Source organism: Lagopus muta, chromosome 1, assembly GCF_023343835.1.
Source record: "Lagopus muta isolate bLagMut1 chromosome 1, bLagMut1 primary, whole genome shotgun sequence".
NCBI lineage: Eukaryota > Metazoa > Chordata > Aves > Galliformes > Phasianidae > Lagopus > Lagopus muta.
The window spans coordinates 88,187,343-88,209,005 of record NC_064433.1 but is presented as its reverse complement, the minus strand read 5'-3'; the positions used below and the strand labels follow the sequence as shown (position 1 = coordinate 88,209,005).

The 21,663-nt window shown below is 42.9% G+C and overlaps 1 protein-coding gene across 2 annotated transcripts in view; it reads right to left on the bottom strand.

The window, feature by feature from the left end:
• PHLDB2 (pleckstrin homology like domain family B member 2) overlaps positions 1–21,408 on the bottom strand; it is a 112,927-nt gene extending 91,519 nt beyond the window's left edge. Inside the window, exon 1 of one of the 2 annotated variants that reach the window (XM_048933438.1) lies at positions 21,220–21,408. The gene's annotated coding sequence lies outside the window, so the exon portion shown is untranslated. Of the gene's footprint in view, positions 1–16,620; positions 16,755–21,219 lie in introns of those variants that run through there. The other variant, XM_048933440.1, reaches the window with a different exon arrangement.
• Between the last annotated feature and the right edge of the window lie 255 nt (positions 21,409–21,663).

The following is a 21,663-nucleotide window of genomic DNA, read 5'->3' as shown; positions in this document are numbered from 1 at the left end:
CAGCTTGCATTTCAAATTAACCGAGAACTTCAAAAGCCATACAAGTGTATAAAACAAAAATCCCCAAAAGCTACACAGTTTAAATTCTTGAAAAGTTTTGAGCCTGTGCCTCTTTGTTGTCTATTCGACTCTTAAAATCTCCTTTGTTGTTGATTATACAAGCCACTGCCTGCATGCCAAGAAGAGATGTGCAAGACAGATGCCACTTGTTTCTTAAAGTTTTTTCCAGGGCGCAGGAAGAAAAGCAGGGAATATTTGAGTTCTGGCATCACGAGCAAGTGCTTACAGCTGAGGCTCTAGAGCTAGGTCTGACATCTCTTCAACTCCAGCCACAGAAGAGCAATGCTGTTGGACTTGGATAGTCTTAATTATGGTTTCCCAGACGAGTTGTATGCATCAGATGTTGCCAAAACACTGCCTGAGCAGACAAGCATCGCTTTCTGCTTTTGCATAAAGTGCAGAGCCCACAGCTGCTGCTACCACTGGCAGTACTGAAATACACTGAGTTTGGAAAGCCTGCATGAGCAAAGATGTAAAGATGTAATGTCAGTGATGAACAGTTCAGAGATGGGGAGTGCAGATGGAGGTCCAGCGGGAAGGTACAGGGTAGGTGTGGGAAGGTGATGCTTGCTGATGGCAGATGTCAGAGCTGCCTGGAACCATCTGTGCTTTACACACTGGCCAACAGATGCATAAGGGCAATTGTCTGTGCCATTACACTGTACAGCAAAGCAGCAAAAGAGCTCCCTGCCCAGAAACCCAAAGTAACTTGTAACTTCCTGTGTAAAATGATAACCTATGACAAATGCCTTTGGCTAACTGCAGTTTCATCAAATAGAGCAGGATGAGAACAGAGAAGAAAGCTAAAAATAAAGTGCAACATTAAAAAAATAAAAATAAAAAGAATTGAAACCCCATATCTTAGTTTGTGTTCATTTATCAAATCAGAATGTTAATTATTTGCAAATATTTGGAGACTGCCAACTTTTCATGAGAGCATTTGTGGCTCCTAAAACACTGACTAATATCAACAGGATTATTAAACTTGGAATGTCCTGTTTCTTTTCTTGCCTTAATGTTCTCTCCCGAGTGTTTCAGTCATGTACTGGGGAAAAGAATACAGAATAGTAAGTAATAAAAGAATAATATTAAGCAAACTAAATATACCAGATAAAAATGACTAATGCCACATACGTCTGAAGGAAATTAGAGGTAATTTGAAATAATGAACTAACCAAGCCGGGCCAACTTCATAGTTGGAATTATCTGTGGTGGCCAGCACTGGTAGCATCAAAAGATATATCCATATTTGTATGCTCGATTTTTCAGCTGTCACTGCAGCCTTGCATAATTAATTCTGTCACATCCTCGGTCATCCAGACACGTTGCCCAATATGTAAATACGAATTGCTGCATTTCTTCTCAGCTTTTCCCTGTCCAAGCCACAGATATCTCTTGTATGCAGCATATTATTACAAATCCTATGAAGGCAAAAGTTAACAACTAGTCTCTCCGTAGGAAAACATTTTATACCACAAAGAGATTCATTATCTGAAGTCAGACAGGCTGCAAATTTTCCTGATGAGAAGCAAGCCCTCCGCCATATTCAACTGTTTTGACAACTGTTAAAGGTGATGACACACTTGAAACACCTAGTCTGAAACAAGATAAGATGGATACTCCACATTAAAAGGTTTCTTGTAGCCTTGTCTGGCTTTTTGCATGTGTTAGTGTCAACAGTAGAACAGCATTTGGTATAGATGAAAGTTGAACTGGAGTTTCAACCTTTGAGTCAGGAGAGATTCGTAGCTCAAACTATGTCATTTCTCTCTTATTCTTTGCTTATTTTATAATAAAAAATAATTATTAAATTGATAATTACAATAAATCGTTATGATTTTTTTTAAAATAAATAATGGGCCCCTTAAGTAATGCCTAACCAGTGTGGAAATTCCTGCACTCAGCCACGAGACTCATCCAAGGTGACCGCAGCTCTCCATCATCCCTCCAGAAGTTCCTCAAGGACACGCATGCTGGAAAGAAGCCCTGAAACACCTCAGTGCATGGGCTCATTGTACAACATGTAAAAATATATTAATGCCAGAGTAATGGAGTAGGAAAGGACAATATGCAACCAGAATGGAATCTCTTTGTAGGTAGCTTGCCAATACCCTACACAATAGCGCATGCAAAGTGAATAGCAAAAAAAAGAAAAGTAGGTTTGCTTGTAAAGGCCAGGGGCAAGTCTCAAGGAATGAGTAAAAGTAATGACATGTATCAACTTTACTGTATTTGTTGTATAGCATTTTATAAGTGGGTGGAGAACACCATTCTGTCCTCAGACAAAGCAATGGCATAACAGCAGACCACCAGATCAAAGGTAAGGGTTTGTTTTGTATTGTTTTTTTACTGTATGGATTTCTTTAAGTTTCCAGGCTTAGATGGCAAAGTAAGCTTATTTTCTTGATACTGACGATCAAGATCTCCTGAGTATTCTTATATATTCAAGCCCAAGCAACTACAGACAAAATCAAGAGCTTGCTAGTAGCCAGTTACAGCAAACAGAACTATGAATGTTTGTGTTTGTGGGATTAGTCTCTCTAAAGGCAGTGGTACAATGCCAGTACACTAAGATTAAAACATATTGTTAAAACCAAAACATTTCATTCAGCTCCTTCTAGAGCCAGAAAGTGATTCTTTTCGGTCTAGAGAGCCTCCATAACTAGAGATAACCAGGAAAAAGTCTGGAAAGCAAATGCAAGTGAAGAAGCAACAGTAAGTTTCCACTTCGCATTTCAGTGACAATGACTATCAGTTGTAAGCTCTTACGACGTACACATTTTAACTTGAAACACTCAAAATTCACAGTGGATACCATGGCTTCTCTGTAAAGCTAGCAGTTCAAACGGCAGCACAGATTCAAAAGAATCGCTACCCTACTCCAAGGTGTCATGAAAAATACCAGTGTTAGAGCAACAGCAAAGCACGCCAGATTTTCTAATTGTCCCTGTAAACCTTTGCAAGCTTGAGGATAGTGTAGAAGAAGGTGCTCCAAGGGAATGTTCTGCAAGCTGAAGCCACTGCTGATACTATCTTCCGTAGTCCTGTATGTGTATTCACTTAGACTTATGGAATACAGAAGCACTAGGATCTGCTAAACCATTTCTATTTTGACCAAAGTTGATACCTATTTGTCAGTTCAGAGCAACACCATAAGGCATCCTCAGCTCTGTTCTAGGGCAGGCAGAAAGGGAGGGACTCCTTCCTTATCACTGCTGCTACAGCAGTCAGAGCAGCCCTAAAGATGCAACAGACTGCAGCATCGAGGTCTCATCAGCGCCTCTACAACATAACCCACTGGCCTTCTCACCACGAATGGATGGCTGTGGTTAGCAGAGCAGGCAGATTAAAAAAAAGTGATATAAAAATAAAAAAATTAAAAATTAAACTGTAATGGCACATAAGTGACAGCACATAGATGAGAAGATAGATAGATAGATAGATAGATAGATAGATAGATAGATAGATAGAGAAACCAAAGACCCGAGCCTTTCGTTGCAGCCCCCTAACTCAAACACAGGACAAGGGTAATCACATTTCATGCTTCATGGTTTAAACTGATCACCACATGGATTAGGAAATAAACTTCGTCTCTCGTTGCATATAGAGCTATCACATGCTCTCAGAGTTCACTTTCGGGGGATTCTTTGCTACAGTCTCAAGGATCGGGTGGCTGCCACTGGGGAAGATGCAGATGCTGGACATGCACAACTTCTCGGCCCATTATTCCATGCATTCCCTAGTGCAGAGCACAGATCAAGAAGGCAGCTTTGTTGCTCTGAGCAGAGCATACTTTGTAGATATTTAACATGTTGCACTTTCACATAATAGTATACTGCCAGGAAATTCCCTTGCTGTGCTAGTTAGAATGCACTGGAAGAGTGGCTTTGATCATCTTCAGAGGTTTTCTGCATTTAGCCTTTGAGGCAGTGTTACCATTTCAGAATAAGATTCAACGCCGTCCCCATGACGACATTTAGCCCCATATTTTGTTTTGCTTTCATTTTGCTCTTCTTTTTTTTTTTTAAACAAACAAACAAAAAACAACCACACATCTTAAATTAAAAAGGTATTCTTAGGGAAATCCAAAATTCTCTTTTAAGAAAACTTCTGCCCTGGGGCCCCTGCTGTCTGACCGCCCAGGTAGCCATCCTCAACAGCACTGAGACAGCACAGATTAAACAGCTGGGGACCTCCTCTGTAACTCTCACCTTATTAGAGGGGAATGTAACAATGGGTTGCAAGGCCCGGGTCACTCTCCACGAGATGCTGCGCCCTCAGCTGCTGCCAGGCTGCAGCAATAGCAACAGCAAAGCACTTGGAAATGTGGCAGATGGAATGAATAATTAGGCACAACTTCTTCCCACCAGCCTAGATAAGAGGATTTTGGCAGACTAGTTCCTCAGCGACATGTAGCTGTGTATTCTCCAGTGCTTTGCCTGTCTGGTGCTCAAGCAGCAGAGCATGTGTCAGAGTTGCTTCTCTTCATGCCCTGCATCTTGGTTGCTCTGCCATCATTATTGTACTTTTCCTCCCACATCACCAACTCCAGCGTAACCTCCCCTTCTTGCAAGCTGGCTCCTTCAGTTCTCTTTCACATGGCTGAAGTTTTTGTTCACTTTAGGAGGACTGCATATCTATTTCACACAATAGGCACAAGCTCCAGGACACCGCACGCTGTCTGCACAAGAAAGAGCTGTGAGTTTGCCACATAACTCTTTCCGTGTAATCGATTTTCATGCCAACATTTCTGGGCCACAGCAAGCCCTCATGTTCTGGGGAGCCTTTCATAACCAAATGACTTCAGATCGCTCCGAGCTGAATAATCTATTCTGACAATAGGTATTGCTTATGCTTGAAGCTTCAGTCAAGACTGGAGTCCTGCTGATGCTAGATAAACACAGGCAGGTAAACACAGCCCCTGCCTGAAAGAACTTGCTGTATAATTTATGGCAACAAGTAGGTAGAGCAGAGGTGTCCCTCTTCAGGGACTGGAACACAGGGTTGAAGAAAGGCTGAAGAAAGCGCTGGCCAAAATGTTGCATCACCACAGGTTAAGGCTTTTCCTCCAGCAACCACTGCTGGATCGCAGAATCACAAGACTGAATGGGACCTCGCAAATTCACACCGTATAACCGTGCCTGCGGGCAGGATTGGTTACGCCTATGTATGTCCTGATGGATGTGATCTGTGTGGTTGGAATGAAGATTCTGTGTTTCCTGCTCCAGGTCCTCTTCCTCACAGAAAATAAACAAACAAATAAGTAAATAATTCTTAATTTCTACCAGAGAACAGATCATTATTTGTCTTTGCAAACAGTTGATCTATCTGAAAGCTTACTTCCCTCAGTCTTCCCAAAATAACAAACCCCATTTGGGTTCCATGGTTCTAGGGCCCTGCTCTTTCTCCTTAATTATTGGGAGCTCCCACTATCATCTCCACATGGAACAGGATCACACTGTACATCCTGTCACCTCCACCTGTGTAACCTTGTGGAATAACTGACTTTTTCACTACAACTCACTGCCTCAGCCAGTGTCATTCTCAGATCTCTGTCTGTAGGACTAGAGCATAGCCATGTGTTTCCTGCCTTATAACCTGTTGCTTGTTGCAATGCAAGAATTCACATTTCTCTTCTCGGGACCATGTTCTATTTTCAAATCATTCTTTCCAGTTTGTCAAAGCCTTTCTGAACCAGAATTTTGCTACCCGAAGTTCTTGATCCCCACCATCACTATTGAATACATTTCACCAGAGCTTCCTATTATACCATCCGAGAAGTTGAAGGAAATAACAACCGGTCTCATGCTGATCTGGTGCATTCTGATGTTCGGATTTTGCACTTTTCTGGTCTGCAGTTATATTAAACTGTATGTCTTGAGACTTACCAAGCAAAGTAATACAAATATCTGGTTAAGTTTTGCTTAAGAAAGGACAAATGTTTATAGTGGTTTTATCATGTTCTAAAGGCTGATGTGAACTACTCTGGTGTTTAAAAGAAACAGTCAAAATGCAGAAAACAGGTGTATTAAGACATTTTCAGCAAGCGTGGGTTTACCAAGTGGAGAAGTAGTGACAAAGCCACAATCCAAACAAAAAATAGGAAAGAAACAGTGACAGAAATAGCATATAGCTTAATTTGAAAAACATCAGCTCATACTGTCAATTGTCAACATGGCCTGCACATGTTCAGTTTTATTCCCCATTTATTTCTGAGGAGATGCAACAGCATGATGAAACCAGAGATCACAGATCTGAGAAGTCTGGGCCTAACATGAATATTCCACACACACACACAAAATCCATCACCTCACTCTTAGAGAAACCTGAAGCCTAAGTTTCTAAAACTGCTAAATTAAATCCTTTTGCAATTAAGTTCTGTTTTGCTGCTCACAATTGCATCATTTTCTTCTATAGTCAAATATGGCTTTAGAGAAACTATTCATTCTCAAGCCTAATAGGATTATTTCTCATTAACACCCATTAGTGGATATTTCTCTTTGAAGACCAAAGTGAGCACGGTCAATTGATTTGTATGAAAAACAACGATCTTTGCCTTCAAAGACATTCAGGGCTAGAAGTTGAGAGAAGCACCTCACCACAATGAAAACTTACAGAACACCACAATCAGTTTCAAATAGATGTAAAATCTGCCCTGTCATTTTTTTTCCATTATAAAACTCCGTGTTTCATAAATCTTAACTATTCTGCTATATCCAAAAATGTAACACTGTTATGAATTACTCCATAAAATAATATGGCTAGCACACCATCTCACAATACAGGAAATGAACTGTAAAGCGGTAACTTGGTCTTTATGGGAATCTTTTAAAAGAACACAGCTTTTCCACAATGAAAATTGTCAGCAGCAAAACTTTCATTAACATCGTACTGCTGCTTTAGTAGGATTTTCTGTCACAGCACATTATTCCTATTTTGGCCATCATAAGGCGTGTGCAAGCTCTGCTTGCTTAAGAGGCTTCACGCCATTTCATAACTCATCCATCACTACGTGGGATGCTAATTTCCCTCTTGCTGAGCAGTGTCCCAGCACTGCCACATCCCAGCCTCACACAGGGTAGGACACTTTGGAGCAGGCTTCTTCCCTGCTTGTGAATGGTCAGGCTTAGATCAGCCATGAGGAAGTACCAGCACCAGCCTCATCATCCTACACCGAACCCCTGCCATACAAACCACTACAAGCATTAATTTCTGCCAAAGACTTACCCTCCCACTGAAAATCTGCAGATACACATAGCATCTGAAGGCAAATACAGCTGACCCCTATGACAAATCGTAATGTCTGCTCTGGGACCGAGTGACATATACAGATACAGATACAGATACAGTGAGGTATTTGAAAGCCTGTACCTCTCCTATACTGGTTCAGCAAACCTCTTCACCATCTTAACACTGGGAAGGCTGTATTAGGAGGAACATGCAGAAGTGTTTGCGTTCATACCTGTGAAACACAAGACTGTCAAAGACGCATTCTTTTTTTTTTTCTCCTTATCATTTTCTACACATTTACAGAATTTTTAAATCATAGAATCACAAGGTTGGAAACGACCTACAAGATCATCCAGTCCAACCGTCTCCTCATCATCATTGCCACCACAAGCACTAAACCACATCACGCAGCACATCATCCAGACGCCTCTTGAACGCTGCCAGGGACAGCGACTCCACCACCTCTCTGGGCAGCCATTCCAGTGCCTGACCATCTCTGAGAGAAAAAGTTCTTCCTCATAGAGGTAGTCTTAAACTCAACCTCTTCCCTAGAACACGGGCCACAGAATGACTATTAATAATTATTTAACAATGTGTTTGCATTAAAAGCAACTGATCTTACCTGGTAGGACTTTGGGTATGTAATACTCCTGGGTATGGAGATCCAGTTTGGCAGTTCTCATCACCACTGCTGCAGCATTGCATGTCCTCGCACCTCTGCTCTCACAGAAACAGGGCTCTGTTCTGTACATTTGCCATATGAACACCCCAGCAGCTAGACCTCCCTCTCTAAACAATTTCTACAAATACACTCAAAGAGAACGGCATGCCTCCAGGATAAAGGAGGAAGCAACTGTTTTCATGTTGCTCCTGACAAGATGGGGAACCGTGTGGAGCACCAGCCACAGACACAAGGGAGGCAGGGATAGCGATCAACACTGCACATAGAGCTATTTGTCTTAGAACTGTTTCTTTTTATTTACTTTTCACTGCTTCTTTTCATTCTTTTACACTCAATTGCTTCTTTCTATTTACTTTACAAAGCCCCATGGCATCTCTACAACTTTTCACATACAGCATGTGCTCCATTCTTACTACTCAGAAACTGCTCCACATGCTGGGAGTGTTTCCCAAGGTGGTGAGGCTCACAAAGGCAGTAAGAGGGACAGCAGGCTCCCAAAGCAGTTTTCCTGCATCAGCAGCGTGCACAAGGCTTCTCCCTGCCTGGATTCTCTGGCGCCTATGAAGATTGCAATCACCCCTAAGCACTCTCTGGGGGACAGCAATGACTTTTCCACCCTGCTGCTGGCTCTCTGCTTTCACAAACCTCGTCAGAACTTAATTTTGTTGAGTACCTTTCTCCATTTATCGTGCTTAACTGACATTAGACAGCAGATGCTAAAAGTTTTCAGGCTGAAAAGACACAATAGCAGGCCTGATCAAACAGCCTGCTTCCTTAGGAAATTATGTTATTTTACACTTGTGTTAACCCTCTTTGTGCTGCTAGCTTACCTTTTAAGTTCATTGTTATTGGACTTTCCTATTTCTAGATACAATGTAGGAATTTGTGCTTGATTTGCAGCACTTTGCAGTGCCAAAACACGTTTAAAAATAACCACTAAAACATTTCATTTTATATTAAGGCTTATAATCCATCCTTCCCATTTGAAAGTTAAGGCTAAATTTCAGATCTAACTGCTCTAGGTCATATTTTCAAAAGGCTGGTACACATGAAATATGCAACATCAGCTGCAACTGGCTACAGACTGGTGCCAACTTAGAATTTTTATGGAAGACAAGAATAGACAGAGGGAAATAGTTCTCCAGACCCAGTGTAGAATATGCCCTTTCCCAGGCCCTGTGTTATGCTTAACGGTTCGCCTGTAACCATTTTCCAGTCAGCTGGAGGCCCCTTTCCTAGCCTGTTGGGGAGGGGGCTGCTGCTGACTCCTTCTGAAGCAAGGTACGCAGGGTAGGGATTTCTCATTTCTACTCCCTGCTTTCTTGCTCATTCATTTCCCATTAAAAACATATTTTTGAGTCTTTTCACCTTGTTTTTCCACCCAACCCTGGACTCCTCTGAGATGACTACAGCATAAATAGAGCAGCCTCCTTGTTATCCTGCTTCAGATGGAAATGGACAGGTCTAGCAGACAAAGCAGTGTCCATTAAAATGATAACATGTAAGTATGCTCCCTGATGTTGCAGGAAGCAACTCAGCAAAGTTGTTTGTAACCTTCCCTCTTCCCCAGCAACACCTCTAGCAAATGCTTGCATTGTTCCCCTGAGGTTCAGCTCTCTGTCCAGGAAGCTGCTCCCTCTGATTTCAAAGGCACAATGTGCATAAAGCCTGAAACAACAGCTGTGCCCGGTCTGTACACAGGTGCCTTGAAGTAATAATGATAATTTAGCTATCAACCCAGTCTACACATCATCACATCATTCAGAGAAGAGCAGAGAAGGCGGTCACAGACCCGCAGGGCCTCCCCTGGGTGGCAGCCCTAACAGCCAGCTCCTTCCTTCATCCCTTCTTTTGTGCCTACCCTGTCGATCAGGCCTAAGAGATGTCAACTGCTGGTGCACCAGCTATCTGTAGCAGACAAGGATAAGTGCATTCACATTGCTCTGACAAACAGCTAACTATGTCCACTTCTTTTTGCTTATCAGCATAGCATGGGGTTTGGAGCCCATGCATCTTGCTCACACTACCCCATTTCTCCTTGCTGTGAATTCAAGCTTGAGTTTACAGGCTAGTCCAAATGAAAATTAAAAGACTATAGAGTCCTGAAGGCTCTAGCAGTTAGGTCAATATTTGGATTAAATACTTTAATACAGATAAGTCAGCCAAGAACCAGTTTCTGTTCTTGGAAAACATGCTAATGTTTAAAAATAATTCAGCCTTCACAAGAATGAAAGGCTAAAAACCTTTTTTATGTCAAGGGCAATAAAGCTTCTTTTTAGAAGCAAATTGCTGATCTCAATAAAGGGAAATATTGTCTCAAAAACTTTTTTCATTTTCAAATGTGCCTTAAAATATCAAATACAGTTTGGTTCAAATGTACTCTCAAAGAAATCAAATGAAACAATGCCTTCCCATAACATGGCTGATTTGTTAAGGTGTTTTATTTCAAACTGAGATATTATTTTTTTTTTTTTTCAGCTAAAACCAAACAGAGGAAATTAATGACTACAATTTATCATTCCCCAGACTCATGATTTAACAGCAAGTGTTTTAAATTAGGTAAATTCTCATTGTCCCTAGCAGTAACACCAGAGAAATCTCTCTTGGGGAGGGGGGCCATACCCACGGCCACCAGCTCTTCCTGGTTGACCGTTTACATTTATAGTTGGGGTTGACAGTGATAGGACAAGGGGGAGTGGTTTTAAACTGAGACAGGGGAGGTTTAGGTTAGATATTAGGAGGAAGTTTTTCCCACAGAGTGTGGTGACACACTGGAACAGGTTGCCCAAGGAGGCTGTGGATGCCCCATCCCTGGAGGCATTCAAGGCCAGGCTGGATGTGGCTCTGGGCAGCCTGGTCTGCTGGTTGGTGACCCTGCACACAGCAGGGGGGTTGAAACTAGATGATCATCGTGGTTGTTTTCAACCCAGGCCATTCTGTGATTCTATGATTTCTTGGATGGGAGTATGGGTGCTCACTGGGAGCGCTGGGATTTTGACCTTAAGCTGTCAGCATGCTCTGGCAGATGGTTATTGTGCCTGTATCAGTGCAACCACAATCTGACAGCCCAAGTCCCACATTATTGTTTCCAAAGGAAAAGCATGCTTCCCCTCTTTCTTCTCATTTCCTGAAAACAATAATTTCTTAATTCAAGACTCTAACACTCATTTATCCAGGAGGCTGTTTCACAGTAACTATCCCACTTGGAATTCATGTTCTGCTTCATCACAAATTAACCAGATTTGTTGTTGTCATTGTTTTTAAAATGTTGGGCAAGCCCCCATTCCCTCAGCCTCCTTCTCCTCCTGCAGGACTCCCCACATGACCGCCCAATCCTCCCCATCCTGCTCGGTCAGGAGCATCTGAAGAGCAGGAGCTTTGCCCACACTCAGATATTTTCCTCCAGTGCCATGCTTTGGCTGATGTGGCCAACCATCAGCGCCAAGACATGCTGTCTCCGGTTACCTTGGGGAGATGGAGCCGTGCCCATCTTTCCAATAGGAAGCCGGAAGGGTAACAGAGGTTATAAACAATGAATACCTTGTAATTAGCAGCAGTGCAATTACTCACACAAAATGCTGGCTTTGAGGGGGCTATGTGGCTGCCTGATGAACCTATGCGCCCAGTTTCGATGCGCTGTGCTAATTAACATCTTAAAACAGGCAGGAGAGCAGTTTCAGCGTTGTGAAGGAGCATCATTCAACCTCAGATACTGCACAAACACTAAATGCCGTCCACCCACAAAACAACGTGCCACAGACAGCTCCTTAGCACAGGTCAGAGACTCAATGAGAGGCAGCATTCCACCCTACGGACATGCAGGTCACTCTTAATTAACTTATCAAAGACTGTGAGGGCCCTTGGGGCCTCCTCCAGGCAGACAGGCGGTGGGAGTGAGTTTGTTGGCATGCGCCAAGCACGCCAGGCATGAATCCCAGCCCTGTCCCAGCATCCTTCAGCATGTGGGCACAGCCAGCCGGCACAGAGGAGAAGGCCTCGCAGAGCGCGTGGGTGCTGCTTGGAGGAAGAGAAAAAAAAAAACAGAGGCAGCATGCACAGCGATAACGTTAGTATTGCAAAAATCTGCTAACTGTGTTGGCTCAAGCTCACTAAAAAGCCCTCAAGGGCTGTAGAAGCATCTCCGTTTCTGTGGCATGCTGTGCTCAAGCTAGAAGATGGACCAAGTCCTGCCCAGGTCTGTGAAGTACCATTAGGTTGCTGTTTCCCCACCTCTGCACAGGTATATAGTTTTTTGACGGCCTCAGATCATGTGAGAAGATACTGCTAAATAAAATCTTACAGCTTTACTTTAGGCATGGTGCACAAGAATTACTCAATTACAGTCACTGGTCTTGGTATTGGCCACAAGGAGCAAAACAAACCACTTTTTTCATAGAATCGTTTGAATTGGAAGGGACTAGACGGAAGGCCATCTAGTCCAACTCCCCTGCAATGTTCAAGTATACCTACAGCTAGATCAGGTTGCTCAGAGCCCCGTGCAGCCTCACCTTGAGAGTCTCCAGGAATGGGGCAACCACTACTTCTTTGGGCAACTTGTTCCAGTGCCTCACCACCTGAATCTTTCCTCTTTTAGCTTAAAACAGTTTCCCCTTGTCCCATTGCAACAGACTCTGCTAAAGCGTCTGCCCCTTTCCTTCTTACAGCCCCCCCTTTAGATACTGAAAGGCTGATTCCAGGTCTCCCCAGAGCCTTCTTCTCTCCAAGCTGAACAGCCCCAGCTCTATCAGCCTTTCCTCACAGAGGAGATGTGCCATCCCTTGGATCATTTTTGTGGCCCTTCTCTGGACATACTCCCACAAGTCCACATCTCTCCTGTTAGGAGTCCTGGAGGACTCCATATCTGGACACTGATAATACTGAGCTCCCAGCCTTTCACTCAACCCTTCTCCAGCCACCTCCAGACCTCAGTCCTGAGCAAGCTCCTGAACAAATCACACATTTCATGTTGTAACTATCTTACTGTCATAGAACAAGGTCTTTAATCCTGGATTGGAGCCTGAGAAGCCTGAGACAGTCCTAAACCATGTGCAATTCCATCACGCTTATCAACACTGCTACCATTTGAGTACAAAGCTGGGCAATGAAAAACAGTAAAAATATGCTACCTTGGACACTAAAGTACATTATAGTAAGAGTGACAGCATTTGGCTTCTTTTTTTTCTTTTTTTTGAGATCTTTGCCCTCTGGCTTTCAAAACATTTATGAAAAGGCTGAGAATGTCATTCACATCCAAAATAACACAGAAGTTTTATAATAGTCCACATGTTCAAAGCACTGTCAAGACTTTAATCCACACAATGCTCCTGGGAACCAACATCCTTCTCCTTCATCCCACCAGAAAGTACAAGTGTTCACAGGAAGTCTGAGGGCATATCTCATTCAGTTTAGGAATATTTATCTTCTTTTCATGGAAATATTTTGTAGAGAGAGCAAGAAAACTCCAAAATAACTGTCTAGGAAGAGTTTTCCATATTCATGTAGAAGTTATTTTTCAGTAAGATCCTTTTCTGTGAGAATCTTCTCACAAAAAATAAAATAAAATTCAGCCACCACTGCTTGAAAATACAATACAACAGATAATATATAAACATTTCAGGAGACTGGTAAGTTTAAAATGACTATCCCAAGAGTAGATATCAGGTCAGGGCTGTAGCCATTGTGCAATTGATCCCCATCTGTTTCTACTCATGATGCAGCTGCATCTACATGCACTGTGTCATCACCACGCCTTCAAGCTCATGGGGCTGCCTTAAGTTTTCAGCATATCTGAACAGTATTTTTGACTATTCATCTTTTCATCAGCTGCATAGTAAGCTTGTGAAGCAACCAAGCTGGAGATGTAATGTGTTCTTAACCAACATCTCATTGGGACCTGCTGTCTCAGCCTTTTCTTGACAAGTCACCCGAAGTCACGCTCAATAGAAGAGTTTAAGCCAGCATTTTGCTGTTTTTTCCTAAATTTCTTCTGTGAGAGAAGAGCCTGAGACAGACATCTATAAGGATTTTGGTCTGTAACTATTTCTGAGAAGCTAATTCTCTGTTAACTAGAATGGGCATCCAGCTTATGCTGTCACATCAGCAGCTCCCACCAGTAGAAGCTGTTTCACTATCCGCAACTTCTTGCTAACTCTAGCAGAGCTCACAGAAAAATTCTTCTTCTTCTCTTCTTGCCAATTCCAGTGCAACTCAGGCCACTGCTGGAGGATGCTTTTGCCACTGGTGACAAACAAGGTCTCAAGCTCGATCCATCAAAATAATGATGAGACCACCATCATGCCTTTATCGATCAGAGCAATGGAGCATTTTAAAGAGTCTCAGATGTTGTTGTTAGATTAAAAATCCACTTATACAGTTCATATTTTATATAACACGCTTTCATAAGTTTATGCTTCTTTATTACTGTCCCCTTTATGCTCTCCCCCACAGTTGTGGTAAATGTCAATAGTGCCCATCAGTGATCTCAGCTTGAAAACTATTTCAGTCACAGCTCTTGTTAATGTGAAATTAAAAGCTGAGCTGGAAGAGGTTTTGCAATCTGATCCTTCTCCTTTATAAAGACACACCTCAGTTGTAACACTTAACCAATACCAGATCCTTAGTCAATATTTATTCCCTAAAGCTACACGTATTATTTGGCTACCTGATGTTTTGCCTGCTTGTATATTTCAGACAGAGGGTAGCTGTTCCATGGAAAAACACCCCAAAACAAGCAAACAAACAGAAAGTGCAAAGACAACACACTGTCTCCGTTCACAAAAATATTCAACTCTAACTTTCTGGCCTGCTTAGCGTAGTTTTAAGTCTTTGTTTTTTGTAAGCCTTTCTATCTTGCACACAAACATCTCCATGAAATCAAAGCATGCTTCACCAACGTCAGCATCAGCGTATCCCCTCGCTACCCCTGGCTTTCAAGGCAGTTGCTGTCAAAGGTGCAGAGCTTGATGCTGAAGGGCTGCTGTGAATTTGCCTTCTTAACTTGAGGGACGTTAGGGAGCTGAACCTCTGCCAGAAAGCAGCCTTGTTTGTTATTAACACAGCCCATATTTAGCAATGTGTCTCCGAAGGAAAAAAGCACATACTTTCATCTGAACAAAGCCCCATCGCTGTACAGAGCCAGGTCCCCAGGGACCTCTGGATCCCATTTTGCATGGCCAAATAAGGTAAAGCAAGAATTTAAAAAATGCAAACCTGGCCTGAAATTGCCCACAGCTTTGAGGAGAGATTTTTAGGACTTTTTAACCTTTTGTTATACATCAGATGATGCCGCAAGGCCTTCTTTTTATTACTTCTCCCTGAATACCTGACTTCCCACACATATTTTAGAATACAAGTGAGCTTTAAGGAGATGAAGAGGTTTGGAGACCAAGGCAGGATAGAAGCAATGGGAAATGATACTAAAGAAAAGTGTCTTAAAGCTTCACCTGAAATTAAAGTGATGTGATTTGCCAACAGGTACTGAAAGGACATTCTCCAAATTAGAACCAAGCACCATTCTGAAATGCACGCGAGGGGGAAACTATCAGGCTGTGCATTATGAACTTCCCTGAGGCTTTTAATTCAAGCCCATTGCTATTGAGCTGCACAACTCTTCTGCGAATGAGTAGCCAGAGAATTCAGTCTCTCTAATGAGCTAAACTGTTAGCCACTTGCAGAAGGAAGGGCAGGATGAATATTCTGATTGCACTGAAACACCTCTTTTGCAAAGATTTCCTAAGGAGGAACTCTGACTTGGTTTTTCTCTATGCCTCTTTAACCACAAGCACGTTACCTCTTGTCCTCCAGCACTGTCTCTGTACCTCATGGTTTCCTATGTCCAAAAAGTACGTGGCTGTTTCATGGGAACCCAGAGATCAAAATCTACCTTATGAATGTGCATTAAAACCACAAGAATCTAGGACATGGGAAAAGCAAGCAGCTACATACCATTCTAATAGAATTACACATACACCAGAGTTATTCCGCTTCAAAAACAATCAGTGCAAGAAAAATCACTGAGGAGACAATGAATACAAGATCAAATCATCATTTAAGGAGGTGGAAGAAGCACAGATTTCTCAACAAGCTGAAGACGACGCCAAAAAAAAAAAAAAAGGATTTTTGTTTTTTTTTTTAACTAACCGAGGGATTAGGAGATGTGATTTGGCACTGTGGGCATCCTGCGACTCAGAAGCTTCTCTTGGCTTCCAGGGAAATGAAAACATGGTCAAAAAACTAAGATGTTCTGGCATTACCATCATTGATGGAGACTCTTGTAAGATCACAAGTGTTTCTCAGCTGGCTGCTAACTTTTGTAGAAGTACCATTAAAGTCATGTTGGTACAGTGCTCACTGGTCTCATGCAGATATCAAGGAAGTACCATGTATACATACAGCTGAAGGCCATTAGGGAAAAGCAGCAGTTTTTCACATCTAGAAATACATTTTCTACAGCAGATTAGCAATCAAAGCTGTTAAGTGCTAGCTAATCCATTCCAGCATTGTCATATGAGCAGTTCTCAGTTCGCTTTGCCCAAATTAAAGCTGAAAGGAACAGCTTTAAAGGTTCTCTTTACCTCTCCCATAAAATAATTAAAATGAAAATTTAGAAAAGAATGAAGCCAAGAAACTGAAAAGTGAGAAGAACATACCTTTTGCCACACTGCACACAAGAGAACAGGGGCATAGGTCAGGTTTTTCCTGTGTCACAGGGTTCCGACTTCAAAACTTCATCATACAGCACTGCTCCTGAAGTCAAGTCTGGTGCCTCACTCTGGGCCGTGAGCAGCTGCACTGGCACAGCAGGACCATCCAGGCTCCAATATTACAAGGCAGAAGAGAAAACTTGTCCAAACTCATGAATTTTGCATAAGTCCGTGCAAAAATTAGGAAGTATATTCCTCTACGGGCAAACTGTCACATGGTCCCCACCTGCTTGATTTCTGTTAGCTGTGCTGATGCAAGAGCTTTGGGTTGGACTAAAAATAATAAGAAGCATAAGAATCTAGGGCTTTTTCACAGTCAGAAGTATGAAAACAGTGAAAGGCCTCTATTTGAACATGGTTTGGATTTTGATGCCTTACTCAGCCAGAACACAACCCTCAGTTTGAAGACTGCTACAATGATTTTCATGCAGACGTGAGCCTGAGCATCATTCTGGAAGCCAGAGGACTCATGGCTAACATGGCTTCAGACTTCTCTGCTCAGCACAAGATTAGGGAGGCAGAGAGAAAAATCCCTCCATCCAACCAACCCAATGTTTTAAAAATATAACTCTAAGCTCCTAGAGCTGACACATGCTACAGTGCTTCAGGATCAGTCCTTGCAAACTGACTTTGGTACGGCGAGACAGGTCCCAGCGACCACAGGGACTGGCTGCCTGGAGACCTTATCCCTGCTTCTGGGAGATTTGTCTTGGCCTGTTACATCCTTACCTAACAGCCCATGGGAGCCACAGGGTGTCACACTGCCCAGACCCATAGGAAGCTTGAGCTTTCAGAAAAACCACAGCAGCTATGGGTTACCTTTCCCCAGCAACCCTTGACAGGAGAACTGCAAAGAGCAGGGCTCCATGGGGAGGTCTGACAGCTACATCCCAGTCAGCTGTCTTCTGGCTAGGCAGCTGTTTACCTGAACCAAAGCAAGGAGATGCTATGGAGTTTCTAGCCACGGCTTGAGACTAAATTTAAAACTATAGAAGCTTCCTCTTGCTTTTTTATGAAGTACTGAAACTGAGCAAGGTCCTCTAACAGAGTCCTGAAGCTCTTCAAATCTGCTGGGTAAAATTTTAACCTTTGCCTCTGATATAGAGGAACCTGTGTGGAACGAAATTTAGATAATTATTTTGATAAACTTGAAATTCACATTCCTTGCTAACCAAACCTAAGATACTTTTCACGTATTGAGGCTTCCAAAAGTATTAGAAAGCTTTAGCCACAGTTTTTTCTTCACGTTTTGGAAGTCTGTTTTTAAAATCAGGTCAAACTGGAGCAGATAGCCATACGTAGGGCCATAAGTAGGGCATCCTGTTAATAATCAACAGCTGTTTCCCTATTTAGTCTAATTGAAGATTTTGGGAGGAAAAAAAATCAAAAACCAGCCATGTGGAAATAAATTCTATATATATATATATACTTATGGTTCAGAGCCAATGAGAGGGAAAGTGGATTGTACATCTCTGGATATCATGTCATGATCCAAGGCCCAAGCACAGCACTGGCCAAGGGTTCCAGCAGAACCAGGCTCCATCAGGTGCAATCACGAGACTGCTGTACTGGAAGCAATCTTGAAGGGGGAGCAGGGAAAGCATTTAGGCAAGAGGCAGTAGAAATATCTTCCACATCTGGAACCTCACCAGGTATGTGCCACCAGCAGTCTCAGTGGATGTCCACAGGAAATGCCAAGCTCAGTTCTTTCACTTGCATTTCTCACCCTACCACATCACATACAGCCCCCCCAAGGAAAACCACATCAGAACCAAACAAGAAAAACAAAGCACCAATACTTGTCCTACTTCTGCTAGCTGGAGCAAATGAAATTAAGTAGATCTTTGTGTACATTTCACATCTGTGTGCTTGGATACCACAGCGCAGTGCAGAACAAAAGGAAATTTTATGCCTAAAACATGTCCTATAAACTGTTCTCTACATCAGGGTGAAGGAGAATGAGGATACATTTTCATATGCCACGTGGGAGTAGGGCTACGCAAAAGCTTAATGTTAGGGGTGTGCTTATGTGACAGGCTTGGGTTATAGCTGGACAAACTGTGAGGACGACTTCTTCACATTCAGGCAGAATAATGCTCTGTGTGCTTGGCAAGAGCCTGAACTGCAATGTCCAAGTGCACGTCTTAAGTTACCCAGTCAGAGCAAGCAGATCTGGGCTTTGGCTGAACACAGAGCCCAGGCTGAATTTCAGCTGGCATTGCTCTAGGCCCATCTCTGCTTGCTATTGCTCTTGAGTTCAGCTCTCAACCTTGGTCACAGGACTGTGCTTCTCTCCTTCAGCTCCACATTCGCACATATTTGCACACATGTTTTCAGTGGGTGTCCCAGGTAGCCTTCCTTCTTGTGCAATTCATCACAGTATAATTCTCCAGAAACAGAAGTGCTTGGAGAAAAAAAATATCCCTGGGTAATTTTCTATCTGTCCTTCACAAAGAAGCAACATGGAGAAAAGAATCAATCCAGAGACAGGAAGAAAACTAGCCAGAAGTCATCAAGTACAGGAAAGAAAGAAAACTGAGAAGTGGGGAGAAAGGAAAAAAACATCTGAAGACAGTTTTTTATTTAATTTCTAAAAGCACATTTCTGGAAAAAGAGATCTTTGCTTTGGACTTGGAGTAAATAATCACTACCTCCCTGAGTTCGTACCCAAAGGATACACCGGGTCAGGTGTTCTCACAGCCAGGGGGATTCAAAGAACTAGTGAACCTGGGAGAGGGCCTGCAGAACACATCCCAGTTGTGGGGTTGGGAATTCACAGCTCAGTGACAAGGGGCAGCCTCAGGAAAAGCTGAAGACTGGAGAGATTTGACAGTCCAAGGAGCTTGGGAAGCACAAACTTGGGCTTGCAGCAGTGCTCCTTTTGAGCATCAGACAAGCATTCTTTAATTTTCTGAGCTTCCCAGATGAATTGCAGTTATGTACATGCTGTTTTATAGGCAGAGGAAATCCTCCTTTTATGCTTTCCAGCCCCCACTCGTTTCTCCTCCCCAGAAGTTTTTATCCTCTCAGCTGTGCCAAGCATCAAATGAGCTGCATGTGTAGTTCTGCAGAGAACAAGAGCCCTGGAGAAGCAGTCAGGAGTAGGGATCTGTGATCATCACCTTTTTTTTTTTTTTTCCCCTCTTAAGACTCCTGTTGCAGGCTATTCTAACGTGTCGAATTAGCAGCTACTTGCAATTCACAGGCATTTTAAAGTGAAGAAATTGTTAAAATCAAAACAAGTGCTTTCACATTCGACTTCAAAGTTTAAAGAGAGTTGTTCTTCGCTGGTCACCTGAATCTGTTTTATGAAGACATCTGAAAAGCATTTTTATCATCCGCTGAGCAATATATACTCACGAAGCTGTTCTAATTGCTTTGGAATGTGCACCCTGGCTGCTGGAACAGCTTGGTCCTGCTGATACACTGAGCAAAGTAATGCTGGCTCATAGGACATGCCGCTTTATATCCCTCATTCTGAAGGTAAGCAGCATGAAATTTCAGAGAATGGTAATAAAGCAAAGAGTGCACAAATGTTAACCTTCACAAAGCTGCCTTACATGCTTACCAGAGCATACTCATCAGGAAAAAAAACAAAAAGCAAACAAAAAAACCCCAACAAAACAACAAAATCTACCACAACTGAAACACTGATCAGTAATTTCATACTAGATCTATTTTACAGATGGAAATTGCACTGATGAAAATGTATTCCAGGTCCCCTCTTTGCCAGTCTCTGACATGCAAGGAGCCACAATCCCTGCCCACAGGTGAGCCCTGCCATTAGCCTGCTGCCATGCCATCCATTCTGAGAAACACCTGAGGTATCATATTGAGAGATCAGAGATGATCCACTCAGTCTTGCCTTAATCTCCTAGACCCAAAGCAGAACTCTGCTCTGTATTCCACATGCCCAGGCTCACTAACAGTCTACGCTCACAAAACTGGAAATAGCTCTATCTAACAAGGTGTCCCCTGCTCTGTAAGGGCACTGTGGGCAGCTCTCTCTGCAACTCCGCACAAGGCTCTGGACCTACAGGTGGTCCTCATCCTCCTCACAGCTGCTGCCTCCCACATGGCTGCTTCACTTTTCCCCTCACGCTGCCAGCTCCTGCAACACTTTTTATTTCTGTTTTTCTTGTTTCTTCCCATTTTCTCTTGCTGTGAGGAACCTGATCTACAGGAGAAAGCTTGGAGGCTGCAGAAGGGATCTTCCCCACATGACCTTTTTAATCCTTGGCCTCCTCTGCTTCAGTCAACACCACAAGTGCCTTTTGCTACGACAATCCCCATTTGTTGCTTAGGAATTAAACATTGACTAAACACATCATTCTGCATAGGCCATTGAACTGGAAGAATGTTTGGTGAGCTCAGCAGCTAGAGCTTTATTAACCATCTCTAGTGACCTTCTCCTTCAGTGAGGCAAACACAACGCAGTGATTTGGTTTCAGACCCTTTCCACGCTCTCCTTCAGTAAACCACAACTCTCCTAAAGCTCTAACACCCACATTCAAAAGCTCTGCCCACAGGCAGTGACTTACTTACCTATCCCACCAGAGTATAAAGCTTACACGGTTCCACACTTCACCGTTCCCTGCTCTCTCCAGACTGGTTTTGACGTTCTCAAAAGCACCGCCACACTTGCATCTGCTGCTCCTGTTGCCAGACTGGTAAGTGGAAGTGCTGCAATCCCATTCCAAAGGGAGATGGTCTCATTTAGTATGCCTGCAATGTTTAACAACACTCTAGAGCGCAGGTCAGCTGAAGGTGTGTTGACACAAAACAGCCAAGAGATAAGACAACAAATGGAGCTCTACAAACATGCAGCAGGATGATAACAGAAGTCCAGAAATCCCCCCTAGGGGTGGATACTCCCTCCCCAGATAGCAAAATAACCATGAAATGCATTCTGGAGTAATTATATTCTGAATACAGGTCTGGAAAGGCTGCTTTGGGCTTCTCACTCTTAGGCACTTAACAACAGCAAGA